The 25,249-nt window shown below is 35.5% G+C and overlaps 1 protein-coding gene across 1 annotated transcript in view; it reads left to right on the top strand.

Annotated features, from left to right (window-relative positions):
* Positions 1-25,249, top strand: part of IL1RAPL1 (interleukin 1 receptor accessory protein like 1) — a 1,270,353-nt gene that overhangs the window by 201,228 nt on the left and 1,043,876 nt on the right. The window lies entirely within an intron of this gene.

Here is a 25,249-nt window from a genome sequence, read left to right as displayed (position 1 = left end):
ACTATTACAATATAAGCTATCTTAAGGTCAGATTCTGTCTTAGGGATGTACCCCAGCTTTCTTGCTATTTTTTTGCAAGTATTAAAGAAGGCACTAGTAGTATTGAAGTAAAAGTCACAAGAAGATATCCTAAGATGCTGCTAGGAATCAAAGAGTCAAAGTATAATGGTAATAGGAAAGAGATTGCTAAATTGAGTGATGTTGGAACTTGTGGTAGATAATGCTACAAAGTGGTGGAATAAAAAGAAAAATAAAGTATATAAAATAATAAAAAAGATACTTGTGAAGAAGTTTACATGTCATGGGATATGTTGGTTTTTAGTTGACTGACATACTTGGAGTTAGCAAAAAGTATGAAGCAATTAAATAAATAGTATTATTGGTGTGATATTTTACCCTCTCAAAGTCACTGATGATACAGAGACTTACCACACTCATGTTTTATGTCAGATTATGGAAAAATTTTAAGCTATAACTTTTTATGTAATGGATAAAGAAGTTTATTGTGCCTAGTTGATGGATATAGAATGTGTTGTTATCTGTTCTAGAGAAAGTGGGAAAAAGAGGTAATGTGCAAAAGACTACAGGATGTTGTGCTATCAGTGCTTGCACAAACAAAATTATCTTTTGAATGCAGAAAACAGGGGAATGAAAGGACTGAGATGGGGCTCTAGCTGCCATCCCTTAAGTTTAAAGACTTCAAGCTCACATTGATTATAATGAAAAAGGCCATATGCAATGAAAGTAGAAAGCAAATTTACTCTCATGAGCCCCTCACTTGGGAGATATTTGGGAAGAAATGAGAGTTACTTTGTGAGTAGACAAGGAGATGGTGCAGGGTTGAGAGTACAGTTAACTTTAATGAGTTTATTGGGTTTTAGAACTTTGTCATTATTGTGAGGCTGTTACATCTGTTACTGATGTGGTTATAAGTAATATGAAGAATAGTACTTCTCTGTTTATACATTTTTTCACCTGATTCTTTTGGTGGATCTGTTTGAGTGAGAGAAACCCCAAGGGTAGGATTATGATGTAGTGGCTTTTGTAGTTTGAATGGATTACTAACAAATAGCAGATAATGTACCTTGATTTTTTTTGGGGGGGATCTACTACTAGCAAGGAGTGGGGACAAGCAGTGCTGAAAGCTGATTATTTTCACAACAGCAGTATTTCATTTTTACTTTTCAAACCACTTTTGTTTTTATTTTGAAGTAAACTTCAATAGTAAACTTCAATAAGTTTACTATAAGTTTATTTGAAGTAAACTTCAATAGTAAACTTCAATAAACTTGCAATAGGATAGAGCTGAAAAGACAGTGTGGGATAAACATGAGGAAACTACCAAGACTCTAAACAAAATTTTATTTATATGTTGTCTTGTTAAAAATAATTTCTATAGTAGTAAAAGACATTTAGAGCACTCAACATGGATCATTGAGATACTGGCCACAGAAGAGAAATACTTTTGTTTGTGTAAGAACTATAACAAAATGAAACTATCTAAAATAGAAATGTTTACTGTATCTTAAAAAACTTCATTTTCTGCTGATTATCCTTGGCTGTATGAAATCCAGTTTTTTACCTCTTTCTGTATATGTCAGATTTATGGTTTTTCTTATTGAAATGCAAATATGACTGTTGCCCATCATAAAATAGTGGTGACAGACTCATTCTGTACAAACTATAATGGGTTGGGGGCTTTTATTAAATTGGGACTTAGGATGTTTGGGAAGCATGGAATCAGAGTTAGAAATGTGAAACAGTCGGAAAATTCATATCTTTTGCTTCAGAGACATGAAAAAATCCAATGACTTGTCTCAAACTCAATTTTTTCTTTTACATAATGATACAATTGTTTTAGGAAAGCATTAATCAAATGCTGTCTTACATTTGACTGAAGTTGTGAGAGCTTGCTGTATTCACTTTATGAATACTGTTATTATCTTGATTCTTTTTTTTAAATTTTAAATTATCTTTATTTATTTATTGGATAGAGACAGCCAGAAATTGAGAGGGAAGGGGGTGACAGAGAGGGAGATAGACAGAGAAACACCTGCAGCCCTGCTTCACCACTTGTTAAGCTTCCCCCTGCAGGTGGGGACCAGGGGCTTGAACCTGGGTCCTTGTGCAATGCAACATGTGCGCTCAACCAGGTTCGCCACCACCCGGTCCCTTTATCTTGATTCTTAATAGTCCCAAACTAAATATGTTTTTATATTACAATATAGAAATGACAAATAAAGCAGGAATTGTGCTTTTGTAGAATGCTTGACTTGTTTACTTTTTTTATAATGTAAACTAAGATACCTTCTCCCAGTATGTATGTTAAGACCAAGAAGGATGAAAGTTTAATTTGCTTTTGTATAAATATATTAACTTAGAAATAAACTTAAACTACTTTCCCCAAACCCATTTACTTTCATAACTTGCACTAGTTTTAGCTATTGTCTGTTACCATTCTGCCTTTGTGGAGGAAGTAGATACGTATCTTACTGAAAAGTGTCATTACAGATCTGCAGATCAACTAGAATAGGAGTGCACTTGGCATTCTCTCCTTAAAAGATTAATGGCTCAATCTTCATTTCCAACCCAACATATGAAACCAGATTCACTAAAGGCCAGGGAATAGAAAATCAGTTTTTAATGTTTAATCTTCAATAATAACCAAAAGAACTAATTCTTTCTTCTTATCATATATTTTTTAGTCCCAGTTTCATAATTTTTTTGAAAGTTCAATAATCATGATACAAAAACTCAGGCTTTTCATGTATCTACTACTAATATATTATTTGTAACTCACGTTGACCACCGGAAATTCAGAACCATGTATTCGTGTCCAATAACAAATATGATTATTATGCATTCAATATGTTGCTAATAATGGCATATTAATTGTATATAGCATTTACTTTAGATAAACACATATGGCCATTCCATAAAATTCAAAAGTATAAGTAAATATGTATTTCTCATTAACAGAACTAAATTGAAAGCAATAGTAGGGCACATTGTTTAATAAACAGGAACCTAAAGGTAATAATAGAGCGGAAGTAACTGAAGGTCTTCATGTGGGAAGAAACTAGGAAGTCTATTTTAGGTATATTCTCAGGGGCCCATGACTTTAGTAGTTTTCTCCTGAGCCCGATAGCTAACATGCCATAGGCTAAAGAGTATTGTATGGGAAGATGGTGTCAGAGTTGAGAATAGAACTAGAAAGCTGGATCAGGGCAGAGAATAGCTCCCAAATATAAGGAAAATATATAAATACCGTTAACTGTAATCCCCGTTAATCTTATCTAGGGCTCATATATATTCATATTTAGCACAAGATCCTGTGTAACCTCTGCATCTCTATCAGTCTGAGCTCACAGTCCTTGGTCATAGCTAGGAGCTCTTGAAGAAAGAGGCAGGGACCATTAATATTAGCCGTTCTCCTCAAGTGTGGGAGTGCCTTAGCAATTCAGTAAGTAAACATTTGATTTGTTGTCATTTGAAAAGTTCTGTGCAAAAATCACATGCAAAGCAAATGCTTGCTTGGGCAATCTTTCTATCTCAACCAGTTAAGAAAGGTTAACTTAACATTGTTACTTTTGTTGGTTTGTCTGCTTTTTTTCTCTCCTCACCCCTTACTCCTTTTTTCCTTCCTTCCTTCTTATTCTTAGTGTGTTTGTATGAAAGTAAAATAAACTATTTAAAATATCCCCATGTGTATTTGTAGAACTTTTAAAACATAAAAATGCTGTTGTTACTTTGTTTGAAGAGATAAACTTAATGGAATAGTATTTCTCTGTAAGATCTTTAGAAGGGGTTAGTATGGTCTCTGTGAATAATGGCCTTCCTTCCTTCCTTCCTTCCTTCCTTCCTTCCTTCCTTCCCTTTTGTATCAAAGCACTTTCAGCTCTGGCTTATGGTGGTGTGGGGGATTGAACCGGGGACGTTGGAAACTCAGGCACTCAGGAATGAAAGTTTGTTTGCATAACCAGTGGCTATTCTTTTTAAAAATTTTATTTACTACAGAGTAGGGAGAGAGAGAGCAATAGGGAGAGACACCACAGCACTATGTGATTCCATGGTACTGACTATTCTTAAACATTTTTTTATTTTTTTAATTAATGATTTAAAATGGTTTAAAGGGAGTCGGGCTGTAGTGCAGTGGGTTAAGCGCAGGTGGCGCAAAGCACAAGGACCGGCATAATGATCCCGGTTCGAACCCCGGCTCCCCAACTGCAGGGGAGTCGCTTCACAGGCGGTGAAGCAGGTCTGCAGGTGTCTATCTTTCTCTCCTCCTCTCTGTCTTCCCCTCCTCTCCTCTCTCCATTTCTCTCTGTCCTATTTAACAACAACAACAATAATAACTACAGCAATAAAATAACAAGGGCAACAAAAGGGAATAAATAAATAAAATAAATATTTAAAAAAAGATTAAAAAAAGAAAAAAAATAAATAAAAATGGTTTAAAGACATACCATATTGAATACCAACTTTCTCTGCCTCCCCAACAATATCCACCGTATTCTCAGAATAAACATTTATTTTGTGCAAGTAGGATAATTTGATGTAGAGTTCTGGGACAGGGTACTCATGCAAATTTTGGAAGGGATGAAATATACAAAATACTAGTATTGTACTTTCAGGGAACTAATGTCTAAGTTGTGATTTGTTAAAGAGTTTTCAGTGCTGAAGAGAAATGTACTTAGAATGACCTGGACATAGATATAAAGGAAGTAAAAGAAATCTAAACTTCTATTTTTTTTTTTGCTTTCATAATCTAGAATTTAAGATGGTGAATGTAAGTACCATATTTACGCATGTTTATAAATCTAACAGTGACAAATAAAACGTATGTCTCAGGGTCTTAATGAATAATGATAGCATGTATGGATGAATGAACAACTTTAATGTTAAAACTGTGTAGTACCACCAAGGACATTCTACATGACCAACAGTATTTTAAGGAAATAAAGGTAAAATGCAAAAAGGATGCTTATGAACCTGGTTTTTCTTAAAAATAAATTGTTGGAGGTCGGGCGGTGGTGCAGTGGGTTAAAAGCACGTGGTGCAAAGCGCAGGGACCACCGTAAGGATCCCAGTTCGAGCCCCCGGCTCCCCACCTGCAGGGGAGTCGCTTCACGGGCGGTGAAGCAGGTCTGCAGGTGTCTATCTTTCTCTCCCCCTCTCTCTCTGTCTTCCCCTCCTCTCTCCCTTTCTCTCTGTCCTATCCAACAACAAAGCAACGTCAACAATGGCAATAATAACCGCAATGAGGCTGCAACAACTAGGGCAACAAAAAGGGGGAAAAATGGCCTCCAGGAGCGGTGGATTCATGGTGCGGGCACCGAGCCCAGCAATAACCCTGGAGGAAAAAAAAAATTGTTAAATCCAATTATTCATAGCCAGAAATATCTACAGCATGTTAATTTGAAGATAAATGATGATAATGAATTTTTGTAAATCATGATACTTTCAAGACTTTGAAATAGATTTTAAACTATTTTTATATGAGAAGAAAATGATTCTTTAATTACCAGATTGGAATTCTAGTATATTTACTGCTGCTTTAAAGAAATATTTTCATTACAAAAATATTTGATTTTAATGATGTTCAATATGGGGTACTATCAGATGGTCAGGATTCATGATTATTGACACACAATAAATAAGCAACATATGTATAGCAAGATAGTGCTCACAATTACAGCATTGTATAGAGCAGAGGAAAATGCTGTATGTACAAACAAAAGAATATCTTTATCAAGAAAATTTTAAAAATAAGAAAAATACTGAAAGGAGTCATCTACTAGAGAATAAGAGGATCACCACAGAAAGTTGATTTTTCTATTTATTCAAGATATGACAGTGGACACCTGTTTATGTAAAATAGATGCAATTTGTCCTTACAGAAAGAGGGAAGTAAGCCTCTCAAGATGTTTTACCAAACTTGTAAACTTTAAGCCCCAACTTTTTATAAAAGAAACTATAAGGGTGACTAAATAACCAGAGTTATATTTAGATTATCATAATTTTTGTTTATTTATGAAGAAGTCAAATAAAGTATGTTACTATGTAGAGAACGTGAATTTAACTGGATAAAAATGAGAGTCTAGTGGGTTGTTTCAGTTTTTTGCCAAGGTGATTTATGTGCATTATCTCTCTTGGGCATTCATGGAAGTCAATGAACTTAATTCCACATGTTTAAGAGATATCCTAGTCACCCAGCATCTGCCTTTCATTATGTTACCATGTGTTTATTCCCAGTGTGTCAACTCTGTCAAAAAATATGAAGCATTTCCTCTTTCCTTTTTTTTTTTTTTTTTGAGAAAGCTTATGAGACAAAATTTCTGAGGCTTTCGTTGCTTTCTAAAATAAAGATTCATTTAAATTTTTCTTGGTGGAAAGAATTCACCATTTAATATTTATTTTGTTTTTAAATAATTTTGAAATTGCACATAGAGTAACTTTAAATATTGTATTGAAGTAACACTGTTTTATACCATTATATTTGTTTCATTTATACATCATTGTAAATCAATATCTGCATATGCTACATTATGTTCACTAAAAGTCGAACTCCATCTTTCACCATACATTGAACTGAAATGATATATTTAACTAGAATATATCTAACAACATGAAATTATATAGTATATTTGTTTAATAATAAGCTTATATACCTAGTACTTTCACCAGGAACTAATTTGTTCACTTTTGTTAGTACAGTTTTTGTAACATTGGCATAGATTAATGTCAGTTGTGAAGATTTCTTTCCAGTTTCATGGTGCATTTACATGAAGAAGATAAAAGTTAGTATGGATGACTATTAATAGTGGAATGTGATTTTAATAGAGAGGAGACTATCCTGAGTTTATTAATATGGCAGCATTACACTGAATTTTAGGAGTAATAAAAATCATATTTTTGAATATATTTAAAGAAAGGTGTGAGGGCTATGGCATAATAATGAGAAGATAGTCAATAGTGAGATTTTTTTAGGGTTTGCACACTTTATTTTTTAAAAAAATTATTAGTGATTTAATATTTATTTACAAAACTACTTGTCAACAGGGATATAATTTCATCTCTACAACTATCTGTCTAGATTTGTACATAATTGCCCCATTTTTCTTCTGGGTCCCATCCTCTCTTCCCCTTCAAGCCACACATGACCCTATTACTACATTCAAATGTCCCTTCCTTTTCTTTCTCTTCTTTGCTTCCTGATAGAGCTGGAGTTCAGAGCCCTCTTGTTCTCTTCCTCCTATCACTTCTCCCCCACTGGGAATATGGTTCAAAAATGTTTTTGGGGTGCAGAAGGTAGGAGTTCTGGATTCTGTAGTTGCTTCTCCACTGGAAATGGACATTGGAGGTTTGATCCATACCCTGGGCCTGTTTCTATCTTTGCCTAGTGGGGTAGAGCTTTGGAGAGGTGATGTTCTAAGACACATTAGTGAGGTCATCTGCCCAGAGAAGTCTGATGGAGTCATGATAGCATCTGTAACTTGGTGTCTGGAAGGTGGCAGGATATAAAATGAGACAAAATGGTTAATGAACAGGAAGCAAAAAGTAGGAACAAAGCAAATGAGATTAGGGATTTTAGGGTGGAAAGAAGCTAGGAAGTCCATTTTAGGCATGTTTCTAGGGGCCCATGACTATGGTAGTTTTTGCTTGAGTTTGATAGCTAACATCAACTTTTATAAAAATATTGTCTGAGAAAATGGTGTCAGAGTAGAGAAAAGGGCTAGAAAGTTAGATTATGGCAGAGAGTAGCTCCCATTTTTGAAAAAAAAAATCTATGAATAAAATTAACTATATATATATATATATAGCACAAAATTAACTATATATATAGCACAAGAGCCTGTGTAACCTCTAAGACCCTATTGGACTGAGAATCACACCTCAAAGTTACAGCTGGGAACATTCCAGGCTGCACTTGTTTCAGGACCAGTCTTCCTTGAGTGGCAGGGCAGGATACTCCAGCCTCCCTTCCAAGACTGCGGTAGTCCCTACCTTTGCTGCTCTTTATGGTGAGGGCAAGAGCCTGGGAAGGCCTGCAAGAGGGTTTATGACATTCCTGATGGAAGTGACCAGGTAATACTCTGTATAGAAAAGATTGTAGTGGGATTGAAGAGTGACTAGTCATAAACTCTATAAAAAATATACTCAGCTACACTGAGGACCTGAAAAGCAATAGAAAGGACTGAAAACATGTTTTTGAAGAAGTATGAATGAGATAAAGTGAATGTTTCAAGAAGGATTGTGAAATAATTTGAGAAGTTGTGTTGCTTGTATCACCAATTAGAAACATGAAGAAGAGCTATTTTCCAGGAAGAAGAAATGGAATGAGTTAAGTTTGGGTCATATGAGCAGTAGCAATTCTTGCAAATGATGAGCTGATGGATTTATTTGTCTGAGCTTCTGTTTCCTTTGGCTATTGTAACAAATTACCACAAAATGGGTGGCATAAAAAATAGAAGTCTTTTCTCTCGAAGTTCTGGAGGTCAGAAGTCTGAAATCAATGTTAGTAAGGACACACTCACTCTGAAGGCTTATGGGAATCATTGCTTGTCCCTTATATATTCTTGTGGCCTCAGGTGTTCCTTGTTTTGTTTCTGTGTCCTTCCAATCTCTGTCTCCATTATCACATGACTTCTGCTGTGTCCCTCTACTTCCTCTTGAAAGGACACTTATCATTGTATTTAGGGTCGGATCAATCTACTTGGATAATCCAGGATGGTTTAATTCCAGGTCCCCTAATTTAATTATATTTTAAAATATTTTATTGGGAGTATTAATGGTTTACAGTAAATACAGTTGTTGCCACCTTTGTAAAATTTTTCAGTTTTCTGCAAAACACTTTCACCCTCAGCCTAGATCTTGCACTATCATGCACCAGGACCTGAACCCACCTTCCCCTACCCCAGAGTCCTTTACTTTGCAATACATCAAACTCAGTCCAACTTATACTTTGTGTTTCCTCTTTCTGTTAGTGTTTCTAAACTTCTGTGAGATCATCCCATATTCATCCTTCTCTTTCTGGTTTATCTCCCTTAACATGTTTCCTTCAGGCTCCATCCAAGATGAAGTGAAGAAGGTGAATTTGCCATTTAAAAATATTAATTATATATTTTATTTATTTATTATTGGAAGAGGAGTTAGAGAGGAAAAGAGAGAAATACACCTGCAGCCCTGCTTCCCCCCCGCAGGTGGGGACTTGGTGCTTGAAACTCTCTCCATATGTATATATGAAAAATTTAGAGATGGAGAGAAATGGGAAGTTGGAAGAGGTTGATGTTAGATATTTATAAAAATAGATGTTACTCAAAATTATTTTATTGTAAGTGTTAGTTGAATGCACATGTTACAATGAGATTTGGTTACTTCTTTAGAAATCATTGCTTTTTCTATTTATATGAAACTATCATTAAATTATTGGTCATCTGTGATAGAATAATTGTACTACAGAAAATAATATAATTTCCAATAAAATATATATTTTTGTCTCACTGGGGCTTCAGTACTCCCAGCTAACTTTTTCATATATATATGGAGAGAGAAAGAAGTGTACCACAACACTGATGCTTTCTCCAGTGCGATGAGGGACTGACTCAAATTTGTGTTATGTGCATGACAAAGTAGATAGGCACACTATTTATGAGAGCTATCTTATCAACCTTCAAAATTATTTTACCTAGGTTTGAAATATGTTTACATTTTATATTGTTGCTATTTTATATTATTTATACTATTTTAACTTCTTATTTATTTATTGGCTAGAGGTGGAGAGAGGGGGGGACTGAGAAATATCCAAGGCACTGCTTCACTGCTCATGAAGCTTCCCCGATGCAAGTGGAGACTGGGGACTTGTGCATTATAACATGTGCACTCAGCCAGACATGTCACGGTCTGACCCCTAAAGTAAGAAATTTATATAGATAACTAATATTGATGTGCTAATTTTTGTCTGCAGTGACTATCACTGGAAACATATGCTTGTGTTATTTTCCAGAAATAGATTTGGTGAATCTTCTGTGTATTATGAAACCTACACTACAGAACTAGAAGTTACTTAAGTAAACTGAATTTCAATGTGGCTCCTAGGAAAACCTTGTTGTTTGGGACAAGCTCCTTAACTTTCTAGGACCTAAGTTTCCTTTTCTTAAAGGAAACTACATCCTTATCAGTAGAAATAATTTATCTTTTTTATTGAATACCTTTAATATATACTCCGTATATAAAGTGACACCCTTTATCTGCAATGTACTTTACATATTTGCAAATTGATCAAATGCATTTTAAATTACCAGAGTTTATGACCAATGTACTTGAGACTCATTCTTGAGTGCATTTATCTATATGCTACACATAGGTATCAATTTTGTCCTACCACCACAGAATAAAGAATGCTATCAGTTTCAAATAGAATTGATTAAGAAAATATAGTTTAGTAATATGTAAAAATATATGCTATATAGTTATGATGAAGTAGAAATAAGGAACATTTTCATTTGTAGGTGGTCATATGTGAAATTATGTTTGCAAGTTCAAGCTGTTAAACCATGTTTTAGTTTATTTTTGCTAATTTACAGTAAAATTTCTCTTCAAAGGTTGTAGTTTCTTTCTTTTCACTTTTGTTGCCCTTGTTTTTTTTTGGTTGTTGTAGTTATTGTTGTTGTTACCGATGTTGTCATTGTTAGGACAGAGAGAAATAGAAAGAGGAGGGGAAGACAGAGGGGAGAGAGAAAGATGGACACCTGCAGACCTGCTTCACTGCCTGTGAAGCGACTCCCCTGCAGGTGGGGAGTCAGGGGCTCCAACAGGGATCCTTATGCCGGTCCTTTGCACCATGTGTGCTTAACCTGCTGCGCTATCACCTGACTCCTGGCTTGTAATTTCTTTAAGATATCTAGAGTGCTGCCTTACGTGGAAAATGTTGCCTTAAGGAAATGACAGTAGATAACTTTCCAAGACTTAAAAATCTCTGGGGAAGCTGGGCGGTAGCATAGTGGGTTAAGCACACATGGCACAAAGCGCACGGGCTGGAGTAAGGATCCTGGATTCGAGACCCAGCTTACTACTTGCAGAGGGTCGCTTCACGAGTGGTGAAGCAGGTCTGCAGGTGTCTTTCCTCTCTGTCTTCCCCTCCTTTCTCCATTTCTCTCTGTCCTATCCAACAACAACAGCAGCTATGACAACAATAACAATAACAACTACATCAAGCACAACAAGGGCAACAAAATGGGAAAAAAGGTCTCCAGAAGCAGAGGATTCATAGTGCAGGGAATGAGCCCCAGCCATAAACCTGTAGGCAAAAAAAAAATCTCTGGGATGGACACATACACACACACACACACACACACACACACACACACACACACATTTTAAAATCTGTAAAATCTATTCATTATCTTAAACACTATCCAATTATTATTTACATTTTACTCGCTGTGGTAAAATAGTCATAGTTGATATTACTGCCTTGATTTCAAGTAGAATTCCACCATTAACATTTTTACATGTGTCTCAAAAATCTGTTTCATGTATGTTGTACTATACTCATGACATAAATGTAAATAATAAAGGAAAATTAGTTAAATTGATGATATCAAAAGACTTCCATACTCTGATGAATTAATATTTTCCTTCAATACATTTTCTTACCAGAAAAAAGAACTTAACTTTAAAAGAGGGTTCTTTCAGTTTTTCTTATGAGTATGTTCTATACAGTAATTGTACTCTCCAGTGCCATCTGGTGGCTTTTCGTAGTTGGTGAAAATGCAGCAATAGAAAAAAAGATACGGGAAGAAAACTTACAGTGAATTATTGCTCAGAAATTATTTTGTTTGACCCAGTATTTTCTAAACATTGATTTTCTCTAATTTATTGCTTTAGATAAAAAGTTATGTTTCCATTCTTTTTGTTAAGGGTATTTTTGTTATAAAATCACAAAATCATTGAAAGTTTTTCAGAAACAAAAATTTATCTTTTTCATAATATCATCATCATCGAGATGTTAATTTGTAGTCCTGAATTTTTAGATTTCAAATTATCTAAGTGAATATGTTAAATTTATGAGTTATATTTAAAATCGGACAAAATTATGGGTTTTATATAGTATTGTCAAGAACCAATTTTTTATTCCCTACTATACTATGTACTCAGTAACATGGACTGACATTGGCTATGCTTGGGTATAGTATATTTTTTTTCTTAGATTTCTTATTCAAAAATAACTTCTTTCTTTTTTTCTTTTTAAATTTTTTTAAATATTTATTTATTCCCTTTTGTTGCCCTTGTTGTTTTATTGTTGTTGTTATTGATGCCATTGTTGCTAGATAGGACAGAGAGAAATGGAGAGAGAAGGGGAAGACAAAGATAGACACCTGTAGACCTGTTTTACCACCTGTGAAGCGACTCCCCTGCAGGTGGGGAGCTGGGGACTCGAACAGGGATCCTTATTCTTTCTTTCCTTCTTTCTTTTCTTCCTGTCTTTCTTCTTCTCCTCCTTTCCCTCCTCCTTTTTTTTTCTAGATCACTGCTCAGTTCTGGTGGTGCTGGGGATTGAACCTGGGACCTTTGGTGCCTCAGACACGAAAGTCTTTTTGGATATTGATTGTGTAGTCTCCCTTGGCCTAGTCAAAATAAAATTATAAGAAGCTTTTAACAAAAAGCAGCAGTGAGATAATTTAACTTTGCTAGGTTTGATCACTCTGTTTTTTTATATCCATAAAATTTCCCTATAACATTGACTATTTCTGTTTTGGAAATATGCAGGATATAAAACCCATGAATTTGTCATAATTTTGAAACAATAGTGGTACTATAAAGTCTTTCAATAATCAGTAGTAGGTTCTAGTTACTCTCTTCACATTTTCAAACAAAGCATACTAAAACATTAACCGTCATCTGTGCTATCAAAGAAATCAGCCGCACAAAGCATAAGCATATTACTTTCCTATTGCTGATGTCAAATTTAACACAAACTTAGTGACATAAACAACACAAATGTATTACCATGTAGTTTGGCATGTTCTAAAATCAATGTATCAGCAAAGTGTCATTTCTTCAGGAGACGCTGGGTAATTATCTGTTCAGTTACCTTCTTTAGCTTCTAGAAAACATCTACCTTCATTGCCATGTGGCTCCTTCCCTGAACTAATAATATTCAGTGCATGGTATCTTCCAAACTCTCTCTCTCTCATCTCTACTTCCATTGTCACATCTCTGACTCTAACTCTCTTGGATCCTTGTATTTACATTTAGGGACTACATGATTAATCTAGAATACACTCCTTTTCTCAAGATCATTAACCCCATTTTGTCAGGTAAGGTAACATGAATAGGTTCCAGGAATTAGGGATGGAAACCTTGGGGTGTTATTCTGTCACTGTAGTCATAGATTTTACATGAAAGAATCTATTTTATTTTACTTTAAACATTTTTGTTACTTATTTAATAATAGTGTACAGATTACAAGGAAATTGTTGCACACCACAACCACTAGTGAAGTTCTGTGTCCTACACACCCAACAGTAGGTACCATAGTTCTCACAAACTATGAAGTGATTTAATATGGATAGAATACATGTCAAATTAGGCACATCATAAATGAAAGTAGGAGGGAATTTGTCAGAAAAGAAGTTAGGAAAAACAGATTGGAGTAATATAAAAAAATATATATGACAATAAATGTGAATTTCGTAGAAACTGTAGAACTACTGAAGAAATCTAAGTAGTCTGACCAGATAGAATGGAAAGAGCTGTGAGACCAGAGAGTGGGAAATGAAGCCAGTAGTCCAGGTTGGAATCCTAAATTTTGGTAAGGCATTAGGAATAGGAAATAAAATCATGGATTTGATTTCTAGTATAGAGAATTAATAAAAAACTAGTGACATAACACAGTGGACAGAGAGAGGTTGAAAAGCATTTCATCTTTTTTATTCTATTAATAATTCTGTTAAGAATTAATAGCTCATGTCTCACTTGCTGTCTGTATTTTTTCTGGTCAAATATGTATTTAGGCTTTCAGTACATTTATGGTTTGGTTATAGAAAAATTTACTCTATGTCTGACCTGAAATTCTTAGTTTTAGAGCTACATTCCACTTGTGTAGTGGATTTCTTACAATATCTTCCCAATGTCAAAATATCTTTCTCAGAGTTCTCCAAGTTTCTTCTCTTCAATTAATAAATTATGCATGCAGTAAGTTAATTAATATCAACTAATATTCCTTTGCTGATTTTAGAAAAATACCTGAATGGCAACTAGGAAGGTGGCATTGCAAAAGAACACAAGAATTTACTAGTACAAGGACTTCGAAGTATAAGGTTCCAAGTTTGATCTCTGGTGTCACAATTGCCAGAAGAATATTCTGACATGTTGGGTAGTATGCCAGCTCCCCCAGCTTAAAGCTTCTGTCTCTAATCCTGCTTAACTAAGCACCGGCATGCCTGCAGGGCATTGGCTTGATCCCACTTAAAGCTGCGGTCTATTTACATAAACCACTGTTAACTAAGCACCACCCTGCCTCCAGAGCATTGGTTTAATCCCCACTAGTTCACGATGTCCTTTTGCTTCGCCCCCTCTCTTAGTACACTCTGATTTCCACCAGTCTTTTTTTCGCTCCACCCTCTCTACGTCACATCCTGTTTCCACCCTACTTGGCGATTATATATACAACTGCTTTTCTGAGTAAACACACTTGGAATTGCTTTCCGGCTCCAAGAGTTCCAGAGTGTATCTCCTGCGACTTTAGCTCGGCATGAGTTCCTGATCCCTCTCCCACGCAGCAGCCTAGGTTGGCTCCAGTTGAGTTCTCTTCAACCCAGAGAGCACTTTCTCGGGAAGAAGCACCCTCAGGCTATCCCTGCACTGACACACACACACTCTCTCTCCTTCATTAATAAATAAATACTGAAAATTTAAACAAATATAGGGATGGCCATTTTTCAAGGCCTCAGATGTTTTTTTAAATGATAATGGTAATGCACATAATGGCATATATATGTTTATATGTTTATATTTCTGTTTGCATATATAGATATAAACATATATCCACATTATGCACATGGGTACATACAAATACACACACAATAACCATTTACGAACACATATATCAGAAAACTACTATGTACCAGGTGTTGAGGCTTCAGAATGACTAGTATATGTGATTGCTATCTTTTTTTTTAATATTTGTGTTTTATTTACCCAAGTAAATAGTATAAGTTCATTGAGAGTATAAATATCTTATGCATGTTTATGTATATGTATTTTAGAATCACTGTGCTTAAAAGTCATTGCATAATTACTACTCAATACATATTTGTATTTGATTGCTTGATTTAAGCATGTTGAGAAATCTCATCACAGTATGCTTTCCCTTGGTGATTTATTGGTATCTTAGAATGCTTATCCAATAATGGAAACTTCTTAAGGAATTATCTCTGTATAGTTTAACTTCATAACACTTACGAATCCTCATACAGGACTTAGTACCAATTGTTAATTGAGCAAATGAATAAATTTAACTTATATATAATGAACAGTTGTGTTGAAGTTTACTTTTCCCTGGAGAAATAAATTTTATCTTATCTCTCAAAGTAATATAACCATTCATACATCACTATGCTCTACAATTCCTCTCTGGAATTATAATAGCTGAAACTAGAAGCACAGAGACTACCAAGGAGAATGGATCTTTCTAAAACATTTATTTATTTCATATGCAAGAGAGCATTACCCTAGTACATATGGTGCCAGGAACTGAACCAGACCCTCAATCATGCAAGTCCTGTACTCTATTAGTTGAGCTATTTTCAAGGACTCAGGAGTTGGATCTTAAAATGGCGTATTTTTTCTTTTGATCAAGAGGGTGGCTTTTCAGTTACTTCATTGTAATGAGGATTGTGTAGATTTTTCTTTTTTCTTATCCTTGGAGTTTTGGCCACACATATGCATGTGTAGGTCATTCCATGAAGACGTAAAAAAGAACTCCTGCATGGAAGGGTGCCTGCTAGGAGTGGGACATGAGCCAAAGCAGCTGTTAAATGCCTCTGTTTCTCCCAAGACAGATCACTGCAAACCCTAGGAATGCTGGTGAATAGAAGTGGCCTACAACATTGAGGGTGTTTTATTTTAATTCAGAACATGAATTAGTTCAATTTGGCAGCTTGCACATTTATTCTGCCACTCTGTAACTGACATGCCGCTTAGCAATGAACAGTGGTGACTTACTGTTTGTTTCAAAGGCATGTTTTTGCTTCTTTGAGAGACATGCTTGGTTTGTTTTGTTCAATTTTTAATGATACATGCTTTTATTTTAAATTTCTTTGGAAACAGCTTTGTATCCTAGGGTTTCCGGCTTTCTATGAATTGAGAGGAGGTTATTACCTTCTAAGTTTTCAATTAGGAAAACAAAGCAAGTTTGGAAGCTCCATTGGGATCTTGTAAACTCTCTCAAAGCATATTTTGAATGAGACAATTTTTGTGCAACTAGCTCTAATTGTCTGAGATGAGACAATCTACGGAAGCTAATTGGAGGGAATCTCATTCTACAGCATGTATGGATTTGATACAAAATTATTGTTCCTAAATTCCCAGTCTTTATTTTTCAGGAATTTTAAACTTTATTCAGGACAATTGGGAACACCCCTGTGTTTAGAGTATCTGTGGGCAGTGAGAGATGGAGAGAAAATGAAAGAGAATGATCAAGAAACATTTACTCACTTGATATGACAGGCCCACTTCAGTGGGGGAGAGACCATTATTTTCTTATCAAATATGAAATTAGTCAACTAATGCTAACCTTTTTATCCTCTTGCACCTCGCCTGCATGTGATAGATGCTGAATTCTGTTTCAGTTTAATGTTTGTGTTATGAATCACAGTAGTATTTAACACATTTCTTATGATCATCACCTGAGTGATTGCACTGCTGACATATTCTGAATTACACAAGAACACATGCTTGACTGAATTGCTGCATCACATAGAAACTTGCATATAATGAAACTCATCTGCTCAATTTAAATTTCTGATTGCTTTTCCTTGTTTTATTTTTTAGTATTTGGATATAACAACTTAATTAAGTGATTTAATAATAGTGTACAGGACTGTAAGGTTACAGGGGTATAGTTCCACACTGCACCCACCACCATGGTTTTGTGACCCTATCCCCATCCACAATGATAAGCAATATAGTTTTCATAAAGCCTTAGAAACAATTTGGTCAGTTTTTTTTCAAGTTCATGTGTCTAAATTCCCTATATTCCACATATTAGAAAAACCATCCAGTAGCTGTATTCCACTTCCTTCACCAAGCACAGTTACCTCCAATTCCATTCATTTTGTTCCAGAGGACACAATATCATCTTTTAAGTTATAGAATGTCATTTCATTGAATATCTCTCTCTATATATATCTATCTCTCCCTCTCTCTCTCTCTCTCTGTCTCTCTCTCTCTCTCTCTCTCTCTCTCTATATATATATATATATATATATATATCCCATAACTTCTTTATCCAGTTTCTGTCAATGGGAATTTAGGCTTGTTTCCATTCTTAGGCTATTGTGAATAATGTAGCTATGAACAAAGAGATGACATGTCCCTTCAGATTAAAGTTTTCATGTCTTTTAGATATATGGCTAGGAATTAATACATATGCATCAGAAGATATTTACATTTTTATCTGTTAAAGGACTCTCTATTCAGTTTTCCATAGCGACTGTACCAATTTTCATCCCCAACCAACAATGTAATAGATTTTTTTTCTTCTATATCCTCACAAACACGTGTCATTTCCTGCTTTGTTAATGTAGTCCATTCCCACAGGAGTAAGGTGGGAATTTCAGTATTTTAATTTGTATTTCTCTAATGATATGTAAAATGGAGTACTTCTTATGATTGTGGGTTATCTGTAGTATATCAACCTTAGAAAACTATTTTTGCCCACTTTTTAGTGGTTGATCTGTGTGATTTCTTTATAGATGCTTGATAATCACTCTCTTTTCAGATATTTGATGTGCAAATATCTTCTCCCAGTTACTGGGTTGTCTTTTTATTCTTCTTTTTTTCTTTTTTTCTGCCTCCTGGATTGTTGCCAGGGCTTGGTGCCTACACTCAATCCACTGATCCTGGAGGCTATTTTCCCCTTTTTGTTGCCCTTGTTGTTTATTGTTGTTATTGCTGTAGTTGTTGTTGGATAGGAGAGAGAGAATGAGAGAAGAGGGGAAGACAGATAGGGGGAGAGAAAGATAGACACCTGCAGACCTGCTTCACAGCTTGTGAAGTGACCCCCCCCATCAGATTGGGAGCCAGGGGCTTGAACTGGGATTCTTGAGTCTCTCCTTGTGCTTTGTGCCCTGTGCGCTTAACCTGCTGCATTACAGCCTGACCTGTCTTTTTATTCTTTTGAAATTTTCTTTTGATGTATAAAAGTTTTATCAGTTTGATTTAGTCCCATTTATTTATTCTTCCTTTAGTTTAACTTGCACATGGGGTTGAATATCCAAACACACCTTTTATGTTGTTTCATTGATGCTTTCTTTTTTTGTATTTTATAGTTTCAAGTCTAGTATCCAGATCTTTGATTCATATTGACTTAATTTTGGTATATGGTGTTAAGTGGTGGTCTAGTTTCATTTTCCTACATGTGGCTGTTCAGTTTTTTCCACCTCCATTTATTAAAGAGCCCCTCTCTTCCCCATTGAATAGTTTTGGCCCCTTTGTCATATATTAGGTCTCCATATATATGTGTGTGTGTGTGTGTGTCTGGGTTTATTTATTTTCCACTGGTCAGAGTGTTCATTTTTGTTCCAGTATCACACTGTTTTAACTACAATGGTTTTGTAGTACTAACTAAAGTCAGGGAGTATGGTACATCCATTTTTTAATTTCCTTTTTTCTCGAGTGCTTTGGTGGTTTGTGCTGTATTTTTGTATGTGGTTTGATACTAATTTTTGGATGTTGTTCATTTTTCTTGAAAAGTATCATTGGGATTTTAATAAGGACTACATTGAATCTTTACATTATTTTTGTTAGGATGGTCATTTTATAATATTTATTCTTCTAGTATATGAACAAGAACTTTCTTATATTTCTTTATGTCATCCTCTATTTCTTCTAACAGTGTCTTGTAGTTTTCACTATAAAGGTCCTTCATCTCCTTTGTTAAATTTTCTCTAAGGTATTTTAACTTTTTCAGTTCAATTGTAAGTGGGATTGCTTTCCCCACCTTTTTCAAAATTAAAATATTGGGGGTTAATGGTTTACAGTACAGTTGTTGACACATAGGTATAATTTCTTTAAGAAAAGTTCTTTATTTCAACTAATAGAAATTTAGAAGGAGGGAAGGAAGGGAAGGTTGGATGGATGGATGGAGGAGAGAGAGAGAGAGAGAGAGAGAGAGAGAGAGAGAGAGAGAAGGAAACTTGCAGCACTCCTTCACTTCTTGTGAAGCTTTCCCCCTTGCTGGTGGGGGGACTGGAGATCTTTTTTTTTAATTTTTTATTTAAGAAAGGATTAATGAACAAAAACATAAGGTAGGAGGGGTACAACTCCACATAATTCCCACCACCCAATCTCCATATCCCACCCCCTCCCATGATAGCTTTCCCATTCTCTAGCCCTCTGGGAGCATGGACCCAGGGTCATTGTGGGTTGCAGAAGGTAGAAGGTCTGGCTTCTGTAATTGCTTCCCCGCTGAACATGGTCGTTGACTGGTCGGTCCATACTCCCAGTCTGCCTCTCTCTTTCCCTAGTAGGGTGTGTCTCTGGGGAAGCTGAGCTCCAGGACACATTGGTGGGGTCTTCAATCCAGGGAAGCCTGGCCAGCATCCTGGTGGCATCTGGAACCTGGTGATTGAAAAGAGAGTTAACATACGAAGCCAAACAATTTGTTGAGCAATCATGGATCCCAAGCTTGGAATAGTGGAGAGGAAGTGTTAGGGAGGTACTCACTGCAAACTCTAGTGTACTTGTGCTTTCAGGTATATATTTTGCAGTAGTTTATGGATACGTGTGAACATAAGCTCTCTCTCACAGAAACTGGTGTATATCTAGGTTATGGGACTTTGTTAGAAAGTGAACTACCTGAGATGAAATTAGAGTGTACTATAAAAGGAAAGGTCTCACCCGAGTAATGAAGTTGAAGGGTTGTCATTCCACACGTGAAGTCTCTGGACACAGTCTGAGGTGAAGCATGTTGAGGTGGCAATCGTTGCGTTGGTTAGGTTGTGATCGGCGGATGCAATATTATTTGGTTTGGATTGGGAGATGCATACGGGAAAGTGGGCCCTATCCAAGGGTTCCAGGACTGGGGGAACTAGGGGCTCTATAGTGGAGATGTGAGGTTCCTGCTGTCTTAGGGTTCAAAAAGACAATCGATAGTTAATGTTATCATCACATTATTTGGTAATTGGGTTAACTTTGAAAAGTCCCTTTGTTATGGTTTGCTGTACAGTATCCAGTATCTTGTATATAGCTGTGCTATTGGATGCTTCTAATCTACTTGGTCTAGGTTTTTGAGAGAGTCCGCATATCAAATACACAGCCTATATATTAAAAAGATTCAGTTTGTGTTTTGAGAAACTTTGAGACATACAATTGATTTCCCCCTCTCATATTAATTAACTACTGATTTATATGTCTACATTTTGCTAGGAGTGTACATAAACACCATTCCCACCACCAAAAGACTGTGACCCATCCCTCCCGCCCACTCCCACCCCCCACTGGCCCAGGAAGCTGCATGTCTACCCCTCACGACAGGGTTTTTACTTTGGTGCCCTACTTACAATTTGATCAGGTCCTGATTTTAGTTTCCCTTTCAGATCTTCTTAGTCAAATTCTGTTGATGAGTGGGATCATCCCATACTCATCTTTATCTTTCTGACTTAGTTCATTTAACATAATTCCTTCTAGCTCTGTCCAAGATGGATCAGAGAAGGTGGGTTCATTGTTCTTGATAGCTGCATAGTATTCCATTGTGTTTATATACCACAGCTTTCTCAGCCACTCATCTGTTGTTGGGCACCTGGGTTGCTTCCAGGTTTTAGCTATTATGAATTGTGCTGCTATGAACATAGGAGTACACACCTCTTTTTGGTTGGGTGTTATGGAGTCCTTGGGGTATAACCCCAGGAGAGGAATTACTGGATCATATGGAAGGTACATGTCTAGCCTTCTGAGAGTTTTCCAGACTGCTCTCCACAGAGGCTGTACCAATTTACATTCCCACCATTAATGTAAAAGGGTTCCTCTGTCCCCACATCCTCTCCAGCATTTGTTGCTAATGTCCTTTTTGATGTATGCCATTCTTACAGGAGTGAGGTGGTATCTTAGTGTTGTCTTAATTTGCATTTCTCTGACAATCAGTGACCTAGAGCATTTTTTCATATGTTTGTTAGCCTTTTGGATCTCCTCTGAGGTGAATGTTTTGTTCATATCCTCTGCTCATTTTTGGATGAGGTCATTTGCTTTTTTGGTGCTAAGTTTGCTGAGCTCTTTATATATTTTGGTGATTAGTTTCTTGTGTGATGTCTGGCATGTGAAGATCTTCTCCCATTCTGTGAGGGGTCTCTCTGTTTGTGTAATAGTTTCTTTGGATGTGCAGAAGCTTTTCAATTTGATGTAGTCCCATTGGTTTGTTTCTGCTTTAGTCTTTCTTGCAATGGGACTGGAAATCTTGAACCCAGATCCTTGTGCCTGATGATACATACATTTGGGAGTAGGGCGGTAGCACAGTGGATTAAGCGCAGGTGGCTCAAAGCGCAAGGACTAACGAAGAATCCCGGTTAAAGCCCCTGGCTCCTCACCTGTAGGGGAGTCGCTTCACAGGCGGTGAATCACGTCTGCAGGTGTCTCTCTTTCTCTCCCCCTCTTTGTCTTCCCCTCCTCTCTCCATTTCTCTCTGTCCTACCCAACAACAACAACAACAATAATAATAACTACAACAATAAAGCAACAAGGGCAACAAAAGGAAATAAATAAATAAATAAAAATAAAAATAACAGCAGTTTAAAAATACGTGCATTTAACTAGGTTAACCACCATCCAGCCCCTTATAATTTATCACCTCTTAGTGGTAGATGTCTGCAAACCATCCTTATTCCCAACTAAGGTCCTTTTCCATTACCATGCACCAGAAATCCAACACCCACTCAATCACCTTCCTTCACTGAACTTCTTCCCCAAAGTAATTTGCTTTGACACAATACACCACTCCCAGTCCAAGTTTCACTTTGTACTCACTTTGTATTTCACTTTATTTCACTTTTTGTCCTTGTTTCTTAAGTTCCAGCTATAATTAAGACTGTCCTGTACTCATCCTTTTCTTTTTGGATTATCTCACTTAAAATAATTTCTTCAAATTCCATCCTAGATGAAGAAAAAGAAATTACTTCATTAATTTTAACACCTGAGTAGTATTCATATAAATCACAATTTTTAGTCACTCATCCTAAATTTGACACCTGGGTTGCTTCCAAGTTTGGGCTATTAGAAAGTGGGCTTATGATGTCTCTGGACATAGTCCTAAGTGAAGCATGCCAAGGTGATACACGTTGCATTGATTAGGTTGGCATCAGCACATGAAGTATTAATTGGTATGAATTGAGAGAATCATGCATGAAAGTGAGCCCTGCTCTAGAGGTTCCAGGACTAGTGGAAATATAAGCTTTATAGAAGAAGTGAGAGGTTCCTGCTGTCTTAGGGTTTAAGAAGTCAATAGATAGTTACTGCTACAATCAAATTATTTGGCAATTGGGTTAACTTTGAAGATCCCATTGTTAGGATTTGCTATATCATACATAACACCACCATAATTTATGCCCTTTGACATTATTTATATATAGCTGTATCTTATAAAGTAACATCACCAGTTGCTTCTTTTCTTCTTGGTCTAAGCTTTTAGAAAAGTCAGCATTTCAAAAAACAAGTCATTATTAGGAATGTATTAACAATTTGAGACCACTATTAAAATTCAGTCTGGTTACATGTTTGAAGTCTTAGGTGCTTAGACTGAAGGAATATATACTCAGCCTATGGTCTGTGCATTAAAAGGTTGAGACATTGAATCATTGGAATTTTTATTGAGATCTCATTGAATCTATGGATTGGTTTTGATAGGACAGCCATTTAATGATGTTTATTCTTCCAATCCATGTACAAGAAATATTCTTCCATTTCTTTGTGTTGTTCTCTTTTTCTTTTAGCAATGTCCCATAGGTTTTATTGTAAAGGTCCTTTACCTTCTTTACTAAATTTACCCCTAGTTATTTTATCTTTTTGAGTTTAATTGTAAATTTGGTTGCTGCTTTCAATTCCTTTTCCTCTGACTCATTATTTGTGTATAGAAATACCACACTTTTGTTGTTAAATTTTTAGTTGTTTTGGAGTGCTACAAAGTTTCTGCTACTACTCCATGGCCATGCCTCAGGAAGTCTCTATCTGCTTTCCTTTGTTTTAATTTGATGTTTATACTTCCCCAAATCTGTTCTTGCATGACTTAAAAATAAGATTTTTATGAATCTTTTCTTACATATATATTATTCTAAATTGAATTAGTTAGATTCACAATAACTGGTAAAATATTTAAACATTATATATTTATATTAGTCATCCTAAGTTTGATTTTTAGTTATAATTATTAGTTTAATAAAAATAGAATTATATTGATATTTTTTGGATATAATTTAGAAGGTTTTCCGTAAACTGTGTTGTCAGATTACCTTTCCTACAAATCTTCTGGTGATATCTGACAACTGTATAAAAGTTAATGAGTCCTATGATAGAGTGAGCTAAAAGAACAGATTATGAAATGTTTCTGAGGGGGACTGGGTGGTGCTGCACCTACTTGAGTGCACACATTACAGTGTGCAATAACTCAGGTCCGAGCCCCTGGTCCCCACCTACAGGGGAAAGCTTTGTAAGGGATGAAGTAGGGATGCAGGTGTCTCTATGTCTTTCTGCTTTTCTTTCCCCCCTACTGTCTTGACTTCTGTCTTTATCCAGTAAATAAAGATAATAAAATTAAAAAATAGAAATGTTACTGAGGCATAGCATTTTATAACACATGAGGATAGAGACCATTCTGTGTCCAGTACCACAATTAACCACTACACAACTTTATCATAAATTCATGTCGACTTTCTTCAGAATGGAAAGAATTATGGAGACAATAATGAAAAAAATCTAATACATAATATGGCATAAACCAAGTATGCTTCTGCTGTTTAGAAAACTTGATAGACATTTAAGACAGAAGAAATCATGTTACAACCAATTTTTTTGAACTAATGAAACATTTAAAGGCTGTTTAAGTTTTTTTTTTTTTCAGCTAGAAAATGATAGGTGGAGAGAAAGAGAGAGAAATAAGCCACAGCATTGAAGCTCCCTTCAAAGTGATGGCAACTGGGCCTGAACCTGTGCATTCATGGAGTTTGTGAGATTATTTTAAAATGAGAGCATTTAATCTAAATCTATGTTGCCAAGCGGTTATGCCACAACATATATAAATTAGTGATCAAGGTAAAATTATTAAAACGTTTTTTCAAACTCATGGACACATCTAACTTATATGCCTATATACTTGATAATTAAATATATAAAATATGAACTCACATTAATAATGAAGAATTCATGGACAGTATTTCCTGTGTATATGAGTACAAATGAATACTATATTATTTTATAAAATATTTTAAATGTTATTCATATAGTTATATATTATAATAGTTAGCCTTATGTAATTTGATACTTGAAATGCTGCTAAATGAGCTATATGCTTTTCATATGGAAAGGTCAAATATTTTAAATGGCAAACAGCACTTATTGAATAGATCTAAATTTTAAATTTGTTGCCCACTTTTTTACACAAGAGAAGTTGCATTATCTTTCTCAGTAGCTATTTATGCAAGGGGGATAGGATACACTTCCCCCCCCAACTGTTGCTGCTTTTTCTCACTATTAGAGAATCAGTATGTAGCACACTTTAAATTGATGTTTTTACTGTTGAGTAGCCTGATAAGTTGTTACAGAGAAAACGATTTCAAAGAATTTTGGAGGAATATTTTGCGGTACACAAACAAAAATAATAAATCTATTTTCTGTCAGGTTTTACAAATTATTCTTAGAGTCTTACAAGTATTTGCTTTAAACTGAATGTGCAGGGCTTTATTTAAATTTAAGAAATAGTTTTATTTATTTACTATTTCTAATTTTTATTTATAAAAAGGAAACACTGACAAAAACCATA

The sequence above is a fragment of the Erinaceus europaeus genome, chromosome X, assembly GCF_950295315.1.
Source record: "Erinaceus europaeus chromosome X, mEriEur2.1, whole genome shotgun sequence".
Classification (NCBI taxonomy): domain Eukaryota; kingdom Metazoa; phylum Chordata; class Mammalia; order Eulipotyphla; family Erinaceidae; genus Erinaceus; species Erinaceus europaeus.
The sequence above is the reverse complement of the archived record's forward strand: the minus strand, read 5'-3'. Positions and strand labels throughout refer to the sequence as shown.